At 48.0% G+C, this 17,407-nt stretch overlaps 1 pseudogene; it reads right to left on the bottom strand.

Moving 5' to 3' along the window:
• Positions 1-6,783: 6,783 nt before the first annotated feature.
• LOC101724546 (vasculin-like protein 1 pseudogene) lies at positions 6,784-10,704 on the bottom strand (annotated as a pseudogene).
• Between the last annotated feature and the right edge of the window lie 6,703 nt (positions 10,705-17,407).

Raw genomic sequence — 17,407 nt, 5'->3', positions numbered from 1 at the left:
GAAATTAATTACACACTGGAGGTGGTGGTACACTTGGGAGGCTGAGGCAGGAGGATCACTTTAGGGCCAGCCTGGGCTACATAGTAAGTTCAAGACCAGCCTGAAGTATACACTGAGATCCTGTCTCAAAACAAATGAACAAAAGTGGAAAAGAAAGAAATTAATTGCTGAGTCTGACTTTGGATTCCACAGGCACATCCAGCTGGCTGGACGAGCAGAGTGGCACGAACCAGGACAGAGGTGAAGTGCAGGCCACTGTCAGCTGCAGGAGCTCTGGGAGACCCTGAACCTGCCGTTTTTAGCCCAAGGCATGCACAGCCTGGGCCATGGGCAACAACGCCATGGTGCCACAGCACATGAGGGACCCGGCCGGGACACCATGCCCACCACTTGGCACTCAGGTTTGCGGGGTTCATCGATATGATTACTTTTCCACTTGTTTCAAACAGTCACACGTGGTGGCACACACCTGTAATCCCAGCACTCCAGAGGCTGAGGCAGGAAGATCGATGTGCGTTCAGGGCCAGCCTGGGCCACATAGCGAGACCCTGTCTCAAAAAAACAACAAAAATCCCTGAAAAACAAAGCCATAAATAGATAAAAAGAAAATCGAATCCCTTCTGGCCAATGCACCTGTTCTGAAAGCGTGAGTTCCTCTCCCCTTGGTCTCCACAGGCCTCAGCTCACAGAGGCAGCCAGCCTTGCCTCAGGAACAAAGCCAGGACCCACCCGGCCGGGACTGCCTTGACCTTGTGGGAGCAGGACCGCAGAAGCCAAGTGAGAGAGGAGGAAAGAGGAAAAGAGAAGCAGGCCCAGAGGAGGCGCCAAGGCCACAGGTCAGCAGGCCCCTGATGGCCACGCTGTGGGCCAGGTTCAAGCAGGGCGGCCGCCCTTCGCCCCTCGACACCCTGGCTCTGTCCTTCCAGTTCGATGTGACCCACAGGCAGGTGAGCACCGGCCCGTATGGACAGCCCAGCCCCATCTCCTGTCTCCTCACCGCCCCATTTCTATTTTTCAGATAAATCGATGGTTTTGCACACAGAGAAAGAAATACAAAAAGGAAATGGCCAGAGAGAAGCACAGGAAAAGCAAGAAGCACAGCAAAAGGCACAAGAAGCACGGGAAATGGCCTCTGTGAACCGCTGGGCAGGCGGCTGGAAGGAAGCCAAGGGCCCACTCCAATTGTGGGGAACTTTGTATTCCTGAAGTTATTGGGTTTACCGCAAAAGTTTTTTCAGTGGTGAGGACTGAACTTGGGGCCTTGGCATTGAACAACACTACTGCCTCACATTAACAATTTTTAAATTTGGAGTCAGCATCTCACAGAGTTAAGAGGTTGCTCAGGCTGGGCTGGAACTTGCGACCCTCCTGCCTCAGCCTCTGGTGTGCACCAGCGTGCCCGGCTTGTTTTTGTTCATTTTGTTTTCAGTGCTCGGGGTCAGACCCAAGGCCTCATCCATGCTGGGCAGCTGTTCTAGCACTGACCTACACCCCCACCCTCAGATTTTTATTGGTTGTACTGAGTTTGTTTCTTAGAATATAAAGATGAGTGCCAGGGATTTAGCTCAGTGGTTTCACTGCCTGCTGCGCAAGCACAAGGACCCAAGTTCGATCCCCAGCACCAAAAAAAAAAAAATTAACCTCTGGGCCGGGGATTTAGCTCAGTGGTTCTGGCGCCTGCCTTGCAAGCACAAGGTCCGAGTTCAATCCCCGGTACCAAAAAAAAAAAAAAAAAAAAGGAGCATAAAAATGAGGATTTTATTTTCCCTGTATATAGTTGAAAACTCATGTGGTTTGGGAAGGAATTAAGATAGGAAGGATGTGGACTGTTTGCTTGTTTTGGGTTTTTGAGACAGGGTCTCTATGTAGCTCAAGCTGGCCTCTACCTCACAAGGATCTTCCTGTCTCAGCCTCCCAAGAGCTGGGGTTACTGACCAGTCAACAGCACTAGCCATACAATAGCCTGGGACTTGTACAGAATTGTAATATTTGTGTGTATTGATGTACAGATTTTAATAAATGATGTCACTGGTGAACCTTAAGCCGAAGGTGTCAGGTATGAATCCCAGGGGGCGCAGAACACCCAGCTCAGGTGGCCGGGGGTCCCGGACAGGCAAGGGCACGAGTAGACCCGGATTCCAGGGCCTGCAGGCTGCAGCTTAACCGGCCCCGGGCTGAGGGAGCCTGCCTCGGAACAGAGACATCGGCTTCCGCAGGCTGTTTTTACAGTGCTGGGAGTGTCCCAGGGCCTTGGCGCTGAGCTACATCCTCGGCCCTTTTTTTATTTTTAAGTTTGAGACAAAATTGCTGAATTTCCCAGGCTGGACTGGAATCTGCGGTGCTCCAGCCTCAGCCTCCACCTCCCAGTAGTCTCCGTAGTGTGACCCGGTTTTCCTGGCAGCCGCCTCAGGGCAGTTCCCTGCAGGGACCCCTGGTGTGGCAATAAAAGGGGCCCTGTCCCCCACCCCAGGACAGGCGGCAGGGGCCCGCGGGGCTGCGGGGGGGGGGGCCTTCTCGGCCTGCGGCGAAGGCGGGGCTGACGGGCCCATTCTTGGGCAACTCCGGCGGGCTGCGCCTCCAGCGGTGAATAAGGAAGCAGCTGCGGGGACCAGGGCGTGGCCGGCGGACACACCACACACACACACACACACACACACACACACACCCCACACACACACCACACACCAAAAAGCACACTCAGCCCGGGCGCCTGCAGAGTCCGGCTCGGTCACTGTGTTTCCAACTGTTCTTTTTATTTATTTTTTTACCATTGCAAGGATTGAACCCAGTCTGCGTTGAACTCCACCCCCAGCCCTTTTTATTTTTTATTTTGACACAGGGTCTAGCTCTGTAGCCCAGGCTGACCTTGAATTTATAGTGATCCTCCTGCCTCAGCTTCCCAAGTGCTGGGGTTATAGGCATGTGCCACAATACCTGGCCTATTTTTAGGGTTTGTTTTTTTTTTTTGTACCAGGGATCGAACTCCGGTCCTTGTGCTTGCACAGCAGGCAGCAAAACCACTGAGCTAAATCCCCAGCTATTTTCAGTTTTTAAAAAAACCTCCATACTGTTTTCCATAGTGGTTGTAATAACCAATGTATAGTTTCCTCTTTCTCCACATCTTACCCAGCATTTGTATTTTTTTCTTTTTACTTGATACCAGGGATCAAACTCAAGACCTTGCGCTTGCGAGGCAGGCATGGTGCCACCGAGCTAAATCCCCGGCCCTGTTATTATTTTTTGATAGCCATTCTGGTTGGAGTGAATCTCTTTGTACAGTAGTTTGTGTTTTTACAGTACTGGGGATCAAGCCTAGGGGGCGCTACTACTGAGCCACATCCACCAGCCTTTTTTGAGACTGGATCTTAATAAATCACTAAAATGCTGGGGCTTGAATCCTCTTGCCTCAGCCTCCAGAGTCCCAGGGATTACAGGCATGCCCCCTGCTGCTGGGTTTCCTGGTAGTTTTGGGTTGCATTTCCGCCTTACCTATTTTTATTTTGAGATAGGGTCTCACTGGGATGCTCAAGCTGGGCTTGAACTTGGGATTCTCCAGCCTCAGTCTGCTGGGCCTGGAGGTGCAGCTAACCCTCTTGCGTTCCATGCATGTTTCAGCTCTGCCCAGAGGAGACCTGGACAGGGTCCTGAGGAGCTGCCTTTATCCTGTGGACCTGGGATGTTTGTGGTGGGCGCATTGGTTTTGTTAAGAAAAAGAATCACTAAAGAAGGTCAAAGCCTCTGGGAGCCCAGCGGACAGCTGGGGCCAAGAAGAGGCAGGGTCTGTGGATGACTGACAGTGCAGGTCAGAGAAAACCCTGGAAAACAGCAGATAGAGACACTGCAGATCGTTTTCTTCAATATTTTGGTTTCTCTCCAGTTCCATGATCCTTTTGACACAGGCTCTCGCTGTGCAGCTTAGGCTGGCCTTGGACACCCATCTCAGCCTCCAGGTGCTGGGATCACAGGCATGCACCATCACACCCACTGTTGCTTAGTTTTGTACTGAGGATTGGATTTCAGGCTTTCACACTAAACTATAGCCCCAGCACAGCCCTTAAAAGAATAATACAGGGTCTCACTAGGTCCCTAAATTGCCCAGGCTGGGCTTGAACTTGCAATCCTCCTGCTTCAGCCTCTTGAGTAGCTGGGATCACAGGCATGTGGGTGGCCCCATGCCTGGGGACCTTAGCCGTTCACTAGTTTCAAGCTGCCTCTGTGGCAAGGAGGGTGGGTGCATTGGCAAACATGTTTTTAAAAACCACAGAGCCCTCTGAGTGGCACAACTATGTCTGTAATTCCATCACTTCAGAGGCTGAAGTAGGAGGATCACAAATTCAATTTCAGCCTGGGTAATGTAGCAAGATTCTTGTCTTTAAAAAAAAAAGTAATGTAGGGCTGGGGACTTAGCTCAGTGGTTTCACCGCCTGCTGTGCAAGCTCAAGGACCAGAGTTCGATCCCCGGTACCAAAAAAAAAGTAACGTATTTCAGGCTGAGTATGATGGAGCACTCCTGTGATCCCAGCACTTAGGGGGCTGAGCCAGAGGGATAGCCAGGAGTTCGAGGCCAGCCTGGGCTACACAGTGAGTTCAAGATCAGCCTGAGCTGCAGAGAGAGACCCTGTCTCAAATAATAATAATAATAATAATGCATTTCAGTGGTTGAGCTTTTGTCTAGCATGGTCGAGGCCCTGGGGTCAATCTCAGGAACACAGCAACAAACCGAATAAGGCCTTGTGCTGTCCATGCTGGTTCCTTTGCGACCCATAAAGCAGGTTTTATTGGTTTCTCATACTGGGGTCGAAAGCCAGGATTCCCCACTGCTGAGCTACATTCCCAGCCCTTTTATATTTTATTTTGAGACAAGGTCTTACTGAATTGTCCAGGCTGGCCCTGAGCTCACGACCGATCCTCCTGCCTCAACCTCTCCAGTTGCGCTGACCCTGAGGTTCAGCTACACAGTTGGCCCGAGATCTTCCTGCCTCAGCTTCCTGCCTGCTGGGATTACAAGTGTGTGCAGCTGTGCCCAGCATCACCTTGTGTTTTTTTAACCTCGTTTTATTTTGATCATCTTATTACTGGCTTTTGGGGTGCTCTCATCTCCTTCTGGAGGTAGATTCCAGGTTCTTTCACCTCGAACAAAGAATTAAACGAAACAAGCAAAAATGGTGACAGAGTTTATATGAAAAAGTAAAAGTGAAGGGTAAGGGAGAAACTGGCTCTGCAGAGCTGGGGCTAGGCAAAAGAGAGAAAAAATGAAAACCAAAATAAGCTGGGCGTGATGGTGAACGCCTGTGATGCCAGCACTCGGGAGGCTGAGGCAGGGGAGGCTGAGGCAGGAGGATCGCCATGAGTTCGAGGCACCCCTGGCTACATAGTGAGTTCAAGGCCAGCCTGAACTACAGAGCGAGACTTGTCTCAATAAATGAATGAATGAATAAATAAATAAATAAATAAATAAAAACATGTCCTGGAGGACACAGTTCGAGCTACCCTGAAGAAAGCTAAGATGACAGGGAGTTAGTGGTGCTGTGTCCTTTTATTCCTTCCACACATGGCCAGGCCTGGGAGGACTTCCACATTCAAGACCTGAGAATTATTCTGCCCAGGATCTTGTAATTAACAGGTCCAGCTGGGCCATACCCTGGCTTCCTGCCTCAACCTCCCTCCAGTACAAAGCTTTTCCAAGTTTACGTTCTCGTTCTTTCCTCTGATTATACAAACACAATCTGCTCCCTTTAACCCTGCAAGCTAAGCCTCTGATCCTCTTGAATCTTTTTGGGGGAGGGGAGAAAATAAAAATAAAACTTTTTTTGTTTGGGTTGTTGTTTGTGTTACTGGAGATTGAACCCAAGACCACACTGAGCTACATCACCAGCCCATTTCTAATTTTTTTTTGTACCTGGGATCAAACTCAGGACCTTGAGCTTTCGAGGCAGGTAGCAGAACCACTGAGCTAAATCCCTGGCCCTTCTTTTTTTTTGGTAATGGGGATCAAACTCTGGACCTTGCACTTGCAAGGCAGGCAAGGGGCTACTGAGCTAAATCCCCAGCCCCTTTAATTTTTTTTTAATGATGCAAAATACTTATTCCACGTTAGTTATTTTACGCAGTAGTTTTTCCCCCTCAACAGACTTGTGATAACAACATCTTTTTAAACCTGTAAATAATGTTATCAAAATAATCTTAATCTTTGAAATCTCACAAAAATTTATATTTTACAATCCACTCTCAATATCAAGGCTGCAAGAATAACACATTTCCTATATCCAAATATTTTACAGCTGTATTCAAAAAAGGAAAACAAAAACAAAAAAAGACATGCTTGGTTAAGGGCTAAGTTACCTGAGCAGCCAAAAATTAAATAAAATATCCAACTTATTAGCATTAATTTAATACAATTATAACTTCAGTAGTCACTTTGTCATTGCTTGAGCACAGGGGTGCGTGCCCCAAGGGCTGGCAGTAAAAGCTGCTGTTTCAGGCCAGCATCTGCTCCTCTCCATCTCTGCACTGCTAGCTCCCACCTGAGCATTGCCCGGTATGTTCTGTACGTGTATTTTAAAAACCTTTCCCACCACACAAACATCTCTATTAAGCTGGTGACAGGAAAGGACAACAAGAGAAGCTCAACAAGCTAACTGCCCTCTCTCTGGGATATGATTTTTTCCCTTGTGCATGAAGTATCCAACATAAGAAAAAGAAAGGAAAACAATTTCTTTTGTATATTCCCAAAACACACAAGCTGAGTTTACTGGTTCAGATGAACTGTGAGTATTTCTGTGCCTACTTCCAGGCATCGTTGTCTGATGTCTCCCTGCTACTTGTTTCGGTGTCTGAATCCTCAAACTCTGCTTTACCAGTGCTTCCCCAAGGGGAGAAGAGGCTCATACTGCGGCTCTGCCAGAAGCCCTTCTTTCCACAGCGTTTCTTCTCAGCTGCTCTGTCTTCACGTGGAACTCCTTGAGCTCATGCTCTGTGAGTGGAGGGCAATCTCATCACTTTCAGGATATTCCTGCCATCCCATTGCTTTCAACCTGTGCTCTGCTTCCAGGGAATGTGAGAGGACCTCCCCTTCCTCCACAAGGAGGAGAGAGAGAGACCATTCTGAAGACAACCTCCTCCCCATTTTCCTTTGGTTCGGGTGTGCTGTTGACCTCCAAATGCTCCAGCTAGCTGGCGTCTCTGTTCTCTGAGAAGTCTCCATTCTGGTCATCCTTCAGTCTTCAGGAACTCACTCTTCCTGTTAGTGGTTTGGTGGGTCAACTAGGTCAGATGAGAGGAGCTGATCTCAGCTGGAGGGCAGTGCTGGAGGGACTCTCTTGGGAGAGCTTAGAACTGCACCACCACCACCGGCCAGCATCACTGGTGTGGTAACAGATTGGATTGGTAAGAACAGACTCCTGGGTAGAGGAAAAGGATCCTGATTTCCATTCCATTCTATTAGCTTTCCATGCATCGGGCTTGGAAGGAGGTGGTGTAGGCTTAGGAACCATGGTTGATGATTTATTCCATTTGCATGGTGAGATCCTGATGAGGTGAAGGCAGCAGAGAAGGTAGCAGCAGGATCTTCTTTGGAAACTTCTTTGGAAACTTCTTTGATTACCAGCATCTTGGAAGGTTGCTTGGCACTAGGTGGGGTTTCCCACACTCCGGAAGGGGTCCCAATAGGTCTGCATGGCTGATTGTGTTTGCCAGCTTCTGGATTCAGAGAAGGAAAGTCTTCCTCTTCAAACTGCAATTTTTCTACCTTGTCTTCTTTTTTTTCTCCCCTAACCTCTGTAGGTGGTTTTTCCTGAAAGGCACAGCCTTTCCGGGAGTGGAAGCTGCCACCTCTGCTACGCTGCTTATGCCATCGTGACCCCGAGAAGAGCCATACCAACCAGATAAATTCCCTCCAATTCCCGTGTGTGTTCCCTTACAGACACCAGAGTCTGCAGAATCATGGCGAACAGGGAGGGTTGGTGCCAGGAATCTCCTGTAGTTTGTAAAGGTTCATTGTTTAAAAAGCCATCAGAGGAATTGTGTTGACGACAGCCGGCTTACTCCAAATCTACCATCTCCTCAGGGTAGTTGGTCTCCGCGTTTCTCAAAAGTGGTTGTAGGTGACTTAGCTGACTGTGGTGTTGAGAAATTTAACCAAGCAGGAACAGAGTTATGCTGCGCCGTTTAGGTCCAGGGTCTCCTTTCAGCAAGGTGAGGCATCCAGCCTCATGGCCAGGATTCCAGAGTGTAACCTCTGTGGTCCTGTTTTCTGACTCCTGGAGGTTACCAGCTGGACCTCCCGAGAGATTTTCTTGTTAAAAGGAAGCACAGAGAAGCCCGGCTCCTTGTGGCTCACTTTCTTAGTCCCTTCAACTGCTCATTTGCAACTACCTGGTTCCAGACACGTTTCCGAAAGGGGGAAGGGGGAGAGGAGGGGAGGGGGAGGGGGAACATAAGAAGTATTTGTTACATTTAAAAAGAGGGGTGGGCTGGGGATTTAGCTCAGTGGTTCCGGTGCCTGCCTCGCAAGGTCAAGGTCCTGAGTTCAATCCCCAGTACTAAAAAAAAAAGAGGGGTAAGGGGAAAAAGCTATCTCCATGTTCACTTCATTCAACTTCCTTGAGTAACAGCACTATAATGTTGCTTAAATAGGTAATACATGGACATTTGCACAGTGAGGGCAAACATTGTTCATAAATAGGTCATAGTTAGAAAGACAGGTTGCTTGATGTGCAGGTAAGTAATGTCATCAAGGTGACAGATCAAAAATATAATATTAAAACACAATCAAAAATCTTTGGAGCAGTCAACTCCGCCACATGACAAAGCCCTCAAAACACAAATCTCATTATTTTTACACAACTGCTAAAAATAGTGTGTGCAATTTTTTTTTTTTTTGGTACCGGGGATCGAAGTTGGGACCTTGTGCTTGCGAGGCAGGCAGTGGCACCACTGAGCTAAATCCCAGCTTCTGAAATTGTTTTAACCTTCAAAATCTAAGGACCTGAGAAATCTTGCTTTTAAAAAAGGATCAGACAGGAACTTGATAAACTTTTTCCTCTACAGAATAGCAGCTTTCAAGGCAAATTTCTTGGTATACAGCTCTTAAACATATGTTCTATTTCTTTGGTCTTCACTATTTGTAAATGCAGCAAAATTAAAACAAGTAGAAAGTGTAGGGAGTGAGGGGTAGTGAAGGAGAAAGACAGTTCCAAAATGGAGTTTTCTTCACTCCGGTTTTCAGTATTTCACTCGTTCTGCTCCTTTCCAAAAACTGAATTGAGTCACTGGAAGGTGATGTGAAAAATCTTCTACTGCTTTGGTGGAGACGTGTCTTAATGTTTTGGATCCACTTTTCACCATTATTCAATTAAAAAGGCCACATGAATCTACCAATCAGGCAGTGGCAGGCTACAATCAAGGAAGAGATGCGGCGTCTGGGGACCCTGCTTCTCAGCCCTGTAGAGGCGACCAGCCCACAACCATAACAAAGCTCTTCCAAATTTTTTTAAAAAATTTTTATTCTTTTGATGGGGTCTAAGTTGCTAGGTTGCCTAGGCTGAGCTCAAACTTGTGATCCTCCTGCTTTGGCCTCCCAGACTGCTGGGGCTACAGGCCTGCACCACCACGCCCACCAAAAATACCACTTTAAAGAAAATAACTTTCTGTGCTTGCTTCCACAGCATGTGTATAAAGGAAGTAGAGCAGATTAACTCGGCCCCTCTGGGCAAGGATGATGGCAAATTCCCAAAGCTTCCATAGGGAAAGTTGGGGGTCAGGCAGGGAAAGGCAAAGCCCTCAGTGAGGTTTTTGGCCAATGAAGAGTTAAATCCTGCTAGTAGCAGGCAGTAAGAAAAGCAGAGAGAGGGGCCGGGGATTTAGCTCAGTAGTTTTGCCACCTGCTGCCTGCTGCGCAAGCTCAAGGACCCGAGTTCGATCCTAGGTACCAAAAAAAAAAGAAAAAAAGAAAAAAAAAAAGAAAAGCAGAGAGCTATAAGCTGCCTGCTCACTCCCTCCCCTCCTAGCCCCCCTCCAGTTAAGCCTCAGAAGAACAAACTGGGGAGGGGACTGTATTATAAACACTCACTTAGTATATAAAATATGCAGCGACGCTTAGACACTCACACACCTGTAGATATAAGTGCATATGTTTTATTACTCTCATCAACACACTAAAATTTACATCTGTCTTCTTTACTAACTCGGCCTTCAGTGTAACTGCTGGAAATCAAGATAAGCACTTGAGAGCCAGGATTTAGCTCAGTGGTACTTCGACTGCTTCACAAGAGCAAGGTGCTAAATTCAATCCCCAGTACCCACAACCAAAAAAAGATAAGCACCTGATGGAGGCATGGTGGTGCACAGGCCTGTCATCCTAGCCCTCAGGAGGCTGAGGCAGGAGGATCAGGAGGATCACCGAGAGTTTGAGGCCAGCCTGAACTGCATAGTGAGACCAGGCCTCACAAGAAACACTAAAAATAAATCAATAAACAGGCACCTGGGCAGCACAAAGGCCCAAAGAGGGTTTATCCAAGAGTGTGCATGGCGATGGGAAAGTCAGGCAGCCAGGCCTGGGGTCTCACAGCAGCCAGCCAAGTTAGAACAACTCTCAAGTGAGAGAGGCCCTTTCTCACCCACCCCGTAATAAGAGGGTAAGGACAAAGCTCCAGTGCGGCTCTGGGGTCCCCACCTTACACCAAGGAGGCAGCTGTCCAGCTCCATATTTCCCTCACTCTTTTTTTTTTTTGTACCGGGGATCGAACTCAGGACCTTGCGCTTGCAAGCCAGGTGCTGGAACCACTGAGCTAAATCCCCGGCCCTCTAATACAGTGATTTTGTTCCCTATTTCTCTTCCCTTTCATATAAAGTGATTTTGTTTCTCCTTCCAAACTCTAATTCTTTTTTTTTGGTATCCGGGATCAAACTCGGGACCTTGCGCTTTCGAGGCAGGCGAGGGCGCCACTGAGCTAAATCCCCGGCCCTCTAATTCTTTTCTTAATATAGGGTTTGGGTTTTTTTTTTTTTTTTAAACAAGCGCTAGATGAAAATTTCTCCTCACGAGACGTAATAATTCTATACTTAAAAAAGAAAAGACAAGGTCCTTAGTTCGATCCCAGGTACCGAAGAAAAGAATGAAAAAACTTTTATCATGTCCTCATTTTTCTTTTCATTTTTTTTTCTTTTGACCCTTTCTCAAACTATCAAAAATGCTTCCTTAGATTTGAATTAACTAAGCCTTGAGGGCCGGGGATTTAGCTCAGTGGTTCCGGCGCCTGCCTCGAAAGCTCAAGGTCCCGAGGAGTTGGATCCCCGGTAGCAAACAAGCCTTGGGTTCAATCCCCAGTCCAGCCAAAGTAATAAGAATAAACAGAAGCCGGGCTTGCTGGTGCTCGCCTGTAATCCCAGCACTCGCGAGACTGAGGCAGGGGACTGCAAGTTTGAGCCCAGCCTGGGGAATTTAGCAACTTACTTTGACCCTGTCTCAAAGATTTTAAAAACAGTAATAATAAAGGGTGGAGGGTGCAAGGGCCCTGGACCCGATCCCCAAAATACGTTCTGTATATTTCTTTTTTTTCAGAACCGGTGCGGTCCATTGCTCAGGCTGCCCTGGAGCTCCTGGCTCCTCCCACCCAGCGGGGACGGCAGGCTCCACAGCTTGCTGGTGGGTTTTGAGTTGAGATCCACGCTTTGGTGCCAGCGCTAAACTCTGTCACGTGATCAGATGACCCCACCCCCACCCCTTTAAGCAAACCAGGGTTCATGAGGTTCTGAAACACAATTCTTATAGCAATTTATTTTGTTTGATGCTGAAGGTCAAACTCAGGGCCCTGTGAATTCTTGACTCCACCACTGAGATACATCCCAGCCTCTGCATACTTACAGTATGTATGTATGTATGTATGTATGTATGTATGTATGTATGTATGTATTTTGAGGCCTGGGGATTTAGTTCAGTGGTTCCGGCGCCTGCTTTGCAAGCGCAAGGTCCCGAGATCGATCGCCGGCACAAAAAAAAAAAAAAAAAAAAAGTGAACATTATTTTGAGGCAGAGTCTCTCTGTGTAGTTTACACTGGTCTCAAACTCATGGCAATCCTCTTGCCTCAGCCTCCCAAGTGCTGGGACTGTAGGCATGGCACCACACCCGGGCCTTATTTTGGTTTTGGTTTTGGTTTTTCTGACATAGGGTCTTGAAATGTAACTCAAACTGACCTTGAACTCATTATGTACCCCAAGCTGGCCTCAAACTCGGAGCAGCCCTCCTGCCTCAGCCTCCCAAGTGCTAGAATTACAGGCATGTACCACCACACCTGGATAGGAAATTCAAATTTAAGGAAACATTTTTGATAATTCCGCAAAGGGTTAGGTAAAGAAAAAACAATGAGGACACGTGAAAAGTTTTTCTCAAGTGGTATTTTTGTTTTAGATTGAGATGTGGATACAATCTCATTAAATAGTCCAGGGCAGGCTTTAACTTCTTCCACTTGAGAAATGAGTCACATACAGGGAACAAATCTCAAGGGAAAAAATGAATTTTTACTTTAGGGGAAGCATTTGGGACAGGGTCTCACTATATAGCTCAGGCTGACCTTGAACTCACTACGTAGCCCAGGCTGGCAGAGAACTCAGGGCAGTCCTCCTGCTTCAGCCTCCAAGTGCTGGGATCACAAGCATGCGCCACCATGCCCAGCCTGGCTTGTAGTACTTTAGTACTTTTACTGAACTGGGGATTGAACCCCGGGCCTGTGCTCAGCAGGCACTGAGCTACACCCCTAGGCTGGAGTGTAGGACTTACTTCTTTGCTAAGTATAAAATTTAGATTCAATGTTATTAGGGTCAACCCTTTATTTTATCTTATATTATCTAATTAGAGCAACAGCTAAGGTCAAGACAAAAAGAATGCGCCAAGGTGCTGGGTTTTCCCCTACTCTCCTAACACTATACATCATCACTAACTTCGACTTTCTCCTGAGAACTACACTCTGCCAGCTCAGCGGGCACCAGTGAACCTAGCACTGGCGAGGCTGAGGCAGGAGGACAGCAGCACAGGGAGAAGAGAACCAGCCAAAACACCCAGCTGTGTTTTGTTTGCTGAACTCTTGTAAACCTTTCTTCTTTTTTTTTCCCTAAACCTTTCTTGATATCCGCCCACCCCTGGGGCGGACCCGCAACGGTGAGGAGGAGGAGGAAGAAGAATGAGAAGAAATTCTTTTACCTGGGTCACCGCTGAGCCCTGAGGCCAGGGTGCAAACGGGTGGAGCCCAGGCCTAGAACAATCACCTTGCTCAGGGCCAGGGCTGCTTTTGTTTTGTTACTGGGACTGTTTTTGACTTTCAAGTCCTCCCTTTAACTCTGAACCTGCCACTAGAATGTGGTGTGGAGCAAATGGTAATTCAGTGTTTGACGGTTTTTTTGGAAGTCTTTTTGGAAGACCTTGTGAAGTTGAATTCTTTCTTCTGTTGTTGGCAGACCTTGCAGCTCAACAGTTTTCTGAATGTTGGTGCTTTGCCTCACAGAACTGATTCATTAGTTTAATAAATAAATCATGATTTTTATCCCTGCTGCCAAGAATATATTGAAGAACAGTACTTTTGCAATGTAAGGATCAACGCTTTTCGGTACTGAAAATGGAACCCAAGACCTCACAAACATCCTCAGCTTGTTTTGTTTTATGTATATTTTATTTTATTTACTTTTTTTTGAGACAAGGTCTCACCAGATAGGCCAGGTTGGCTTCAAACTTGAGATCCTCCTGCCTCAGTCCACTAAGTAGCTGGGATTATAGGAGTGCACCACTATGCCCAGCTAAAAATCAGAAATTCATAAAAGATGAAAGATTCAGATTCAGCAGGTGCCCTGCCCCAGGATGTCCACGTCTCAGGGGAAGCTGGGATTGCTGGGGCAGGGACTACTTCAGAAAGTGCTGGGCTGTGTGTGAGGTGCCTCAGAGCCTAGGGCTCCTTAGCTCAGCCAGGAATTAAAAAAAAAATGATTAAAGGCAGAGGAACCAGGCATAGCACACACCTGTAATCTCTGCATTGAGGAGGCTGAGACAGAAGGATCCTGTTGAGTTTGAGGCCAGCCTGAACTCCACAGAGAGACTCTGTCTCAAAAATAAATAAATAAATGAATTAAATAAATAAATAAAATAAAGGAAAGACTGCCAGAGCATGGTCATGAATTGTCAGTTTAGGGGTGGGGCAGAGAGCACTGTGGTTATCCTTTCCGCCTTGTTCTGCAGTGGCAGGGATGGGAGCCTCTTATAGCATAGACCAGGGCTTCACCCTGAGGACCCGACACCCTTGCTGTGTAATCTCAGGTCTTCTGCATCACACTGAAGTCAGCTTAGTATTTACAGATCAGCTTGATAGGTGCAGGACTCGACATTACTCAGGTGTGGGGAGGCCCTGCCCTGCCGCTGTGGGCACAGTGCCAGGTGCTAAGGAGCCCAGTCTGTCCCTTCAGCGGGTCTCACACAGCAGTGGGCAGAGCGTCTCGGGTAGAAGAGTCCCCAGAGTGGAGCAGGGTAAAGCCCAGCACCCCAAATAAGAAGGATAACAATTCCCACAGCAAGTGGAGGTAGTGCACCCCTTTATCTCCTATGTTCCCCTCACGATGCTGAAGCTGGCCCTCTCACTGCACCTGGAACAAGCCAGGAACCTCTGAGCCAGGGTCTTTCTCATTTCTCCTGTCGCAGGTTTTGTCTTTTTTAGGTTAATGTGCGTTCCTGTGTGTGTGTGTGTGTGTGTGTGTGTGTTTATGTGTGTGTGTGTTACAAGAGAGTGAATCCAGGGTCCTCCCACTGAACTCCATCCCCCCGCCCTTCTATTTTATTTTTAAGTTTTGAGACAGCTCTTGCTAAATTGTCCCTTGTGGGCTTGACCTGGCAACCCTCCTGCCTCACCCTCCGAGTGCTGGGATTACAGCCATGCACCACCATGCCCACCTTCTTCCTATTTCATTCTTACTCTAGAAATTTGATCAGCACAGCCACTAACCTCCTTTACAACTTTTTACCTTCTCCATGGGGTCTCACAGTGATCCTCCTGACTCAGCCTCCCCAGTGCTGGGGTCGTGGGCATGCACCACCACACCCAGCTTTTATTTACTTATTTGAAAAAGGGTCTGGCTACATTGCCCAGGCTGGACTCAAGTTTGCAGTCCTTCTGCCTCAGACCCCAGGTGCTGGGATAGCAAGGGTCACATGCCCAGCTAGGAACACAGTCAGTTCTTGAAATTCTCTTTTTTTTTAAGGTAGGGTCTCACTATGTAGCCCAGGCTGGCCTCGAACTCATGGTAATCTTCCCACCTCAGTCTCCTGAGTGATAGGATTACAGGCCTGCGGCACCATGGCCTCCTTTCCTGAAATTCCGCTGTTTTATCAAGCCATGGTTGTGTGATGATCACAAACTCACTCATCACTAGGAAAGGGGGAAGCAAGTGGGAAAAAAGAAGCAGCTGAATCCCAGGTACATTTTGACGACTTACTCAACAAAGACGGCTTTAATATTTTGGCCTGGGCCGGGGATTTAGCTCAGTGGTTTCGCTGCCTGCTGGGCAAGCACAAGGACCCGAGTTTGATCCCCGGTACCAAAAAAAAAGTTAATTCCAAGCTCAGGCTCTTTCTACTATTCATGGCCACTTCTTTGCTTCTCAGCCCTCTGGACCCCAATCCCTCTGGACCTGTCTGAGGTCCCCTCCGTGCTTATTTATTTACTCAGCCCACAGGGTCAGACTTTCGCATATTCGGCGGGAGTAGCAGGCCTGGCCAGTGGGTGACCTGCAACAGCCAGGAGCTCACTGTCACTGCCCATCTCATCCTCTCCCGGGAGCTTCTTCAAACAGCAGCACTTTGTTCTTAGTTACTGTATTTTTAATGAGGTTTTTGGATTTTGTAGATCAGCAGGAAAAGTCAGGACCACATGCATCACCAGGGCAGCAGAGCCAGACGCTGAAGGAACTGGGGTACATTCCTCTGGGTGTCCTTGGATTAATTCTGTCTGGCAGTGGGTCATGGGGTGCCAGGTGCCCAGATCCGCCACCTTGGGAGTCAGAGGCTGGGAAGGCGGACAGCAACAGCCCTGCAGAGTCCGCGTCACAAATGTGCATGTTCAGGATCCCTCGCCTGTTCCCCGAAGGTTTCCTCTCTGCCACCCGAAGTCCTCCGTCCTCTGTCATTGTGCTGGTCACCACTCAGCACCCCACGGCCTTCCTGGTCCTTTCTTTTTCTTTTATTTTGAGGCAGGGTCTGGCCAGGTAGCCCAGGTGGGCCAAGAAATGTGGTCAGGCCTCCCTCTGCTACCTGCCCCCAGCTCCCATCCTTCACCCCAGGGATGCCCCCCACACACACACACACACAAAGGGACAGGGCGGGGCACACGCATCCCAGACTCATGCAAAAAGCCTCTCGGGCCTGCCACCCCAGGCCTCGGGGGCCGCAGGTGTTGGTAGCCTGACAGCCCCCATTTGCCAGACCGCTGAGCAAGTCTGGCAGTGGAGAGTTTTCCTTTTTATTTATTCACTGATTTGTTGCTCCTAGTCCTGGCGTTGGAACCCAGGGCCTCTCCTCTCTCTGAGCTCCGTCTCCAGCCCCTTGGCTGTCGCTTTGTGAGATGGGGTCGAAACACACTCCACACCACCTTCGCTTGCTTTGTAAACACAAATCAGCTCATGCAGCAGGAGGGGACCGTGGGCAAGGGTAACGCTTGGAAAAACAGATAATCAGGATTCGTACAGTTTCCTTTAGGGTGGGAGATTGGAAAAGCCGGTAAATCTTAGGTCTCTTGAGCAGTGGATTTGGGATGGGGGAAATGGAAATGTATAGATTGTTCTCTTTGTCCTTGAATGTATTAGTTCTGGAATCCAAGCCTAAAAATGTGTCTTTCTTTGATAAATATACATCTCATCCCTAAAAACTGAAGTGGGGCTGAGGCTGACAGGCACAGCAAGTGCCCGAGGTGAAGGTTGGGACCTTTGCCTTACTTTCCTCTTTCCTGCAGCCTGGCTCTGAGGTCAATAAATCTCCTTGTTCTACATCTAGGTAGGTCCCAGAAGAAATAAGAAACTGGTACTTCTCTTTTTTTCCTTTTGGTCTACTGAAGAGCTTTCTGGTTTTTATTTTATTTTATTTTTTTCTGGTACCAGGGATCAAACTCAGGACCTTGCGCTTTCGAGGCAGGCACTGTGCCACTGAACTAAATCCCCAGCCCATTGGTTTTATTTTGAGACAGGGTCTCCTCAGTTTGCCTAGGCTGGCCTCAAACTTCCTGTCTAGATGCTTTTTTCTATATCGTTCACTTGTTTCACATAAAAATGAATAAATAAATAAACAAACATAGTGGTTTGTTTGTTTTGTTGTTGTTTTGTTTTGTTTTATTTTGGTACCAGGGATTGAACTCGGGACCTTTCGCTTTCGAGGCAGGCACC

The sequence above is a fragment of the Heterocephalus glaber genome, unplaced genomic scaffold (genome assembly GCF_053883595.1).
Source record: "Heterocephalus glaber isolate CG9 unplaced genomic scaffold, H.glaber_assembly_v1.0 deba00001444, whole genome shotgun sequence".
Lineage (NCBI taxonomy): Eukaryota > Metazoa > Chordata > Mammalia > Rodentia > Bathyergidae > Heterocephalus > Heterocephalus glaber.
Note: the sequence above shows the minus strand (reverse complement) of the source record. Positions and strands in the feature narration are given on the sequence as shown.